We start from the raw sequence: 1,563 nt of genomic DNA, 5'->3' as shown, positions 1-1,563 counted from the left end.
AGTTGGTTCCGTTTTTGCATCTCCATTTGCATGCTCTTTAGCATCTCCATCACCTCGTTTCCACCCGAAGGCCCCCCTTGTTCTTGACCTGTTTGGTAATGCTTTTGATAACCTTGGTTATTTCCGCCTCAGTACCCGCCTTAGTTATTGTAAGATGGCCGTGAACCAAAATTACCTTGGCTACCTTGAAAATTTGGGTTCGCTTGATTTGAAGGGTTCCCATATCTAAAGTTCGGATGGTTCCTCAATCCGGGGTGGTAGGTATTAGAATTCATGTTGTTGTAGTTCCTACCACCTCCTCCTTGACCTCGACCTTGAACCGCATGGACTTCCTCGTATTGCCCGTCCAACATCCCTTGGCAATTTTCAGCCGCATGACCTATTTCATTACACAAAGCACAAACATTATATATTTGGTTAGTGGTTTGAACATTACCATCATCTATGGCGTGCACTTGCGGTCGGGTAGTGGTCGGTCGGGCTCTTCTTGAAGCTTGAGCTTTCCTCTTTGACGTAGTTGCCATGCTTTCCAAGAACTCCCAATCTTCATTCTCATAGTTTGTTCCAAAAGTCCCACCGGTGATAGACATCAAATCACGTGCGTCTTCGGCACTCAACCCCTCATGAAAGGCATTCATTAACTCCCACAATTCGATTCCATGGTGAGGGCAATTCTTTATCATCATATTGAATCGTTCGAACGCTTCATGGAACATCTCACCATGTTGTTGTTGGAAGCTCCTCAACCCCTTTCTAGCATCATTAGTCTTTTGGGCGGTATAGAATTCGTCTAAGAAAGTTTGTTGCATTTCCCCCCAAGTGTAAATAGATGCCGAAGGCAAAGTGTAGAACCACTTCTTTACCTTATCCTCCAAAGAAAACTGAAATAAGACCAACTTGACTTCATCGGCCGAAAAACCTTGACTCCCAAAAGTGTTGCAAATTGAGTCATAGGCCTCTAGATGGAAATACGGCTCCTCCGTTGCTAACCCTTTGTACTTCGGTAAACTTTGCAACGAGTTTGTTCTTACTTCAAAAGTTCTCCCTTGGTTGTTGTGAGGGATAACCACCGGTGAAGGGTTTTGAGTAATGATTGGCCTGAAATGTGCCTCTATTCCCCTTGCTTGTTCCCTAAGATGCCTTCTTGGAACACCCAATCGACCCCTTAGACGAATAGGACCCATTGGTCTTGGTATAGGCCCTTGTGGTGCAATTGGTTGTTGGGGCATCGGTGGGTATTGAATCGGCCTTTGAAATTGTGGTTGTACATGTTGTGGCCGAACTTGTTGCAATGGAATAAGTTGTTGTATTGGTGGCCCTTGTGGTCTTGGCCGAATGTGTTGTGGTATAATTTGTTGTTGTGGCATTCCACCAACACTTGCCATCCCTTGAGATTGACTTTGCAAATACCCGAACTCCCCTTGATCACCATAACCTCCATAACCGTACCCATCATCTTCATAACCCTCATAATCTTCAAATCCCTCATCATAACCATCTCCTTGAATTCCCGAGGTCTGCCCAAATGGGATGGTCGAATACTGGAAGCCCGACTGTTGTTGT

The 1,563-nt window shown here is 45.1% G+C and overlaps 1 non-coding gene across 1 annotated transcript; it reads left to right on the top strand.

Annotated features, from left to right (window-relative positions):
• Positions 1 to 654: 654 nt before the first annotated feature.
• On the top strand, positions 655 to 760 carry LOC118482413. The gene has a single exon (XR_004868453.1). It is a non-coding gene; the product is annotated as a small nucleolar RNA R71 (small nucleolar RNA).
• Positions 761 to 1,563: the final 803 nt, after the last annotated feature.

The sequence above is a fragment of the Helianthus annuus genome, chromosome 9 (genome assembly GCF_002127325.2).
Source record: "Helianthus annuus cultivar XRQ/B chromosome 9, HanXRQr2.0-SUNRISE, whole genome shotgun sequence".
In the NCBI taxonomy this organism is placed as follows: domain Eukaryota; kingdom Viridiplantae; phylum Streptophyta; class Magnoliopsida; order Asterales; family Asteraceae; genus Helianthus; species Helianthus annuus.
The sequence above is the reverse complement of the archived record's forward strand: the minus strand, read 5'-3'. Positions and strand labels throughout refer to the sequence as shown.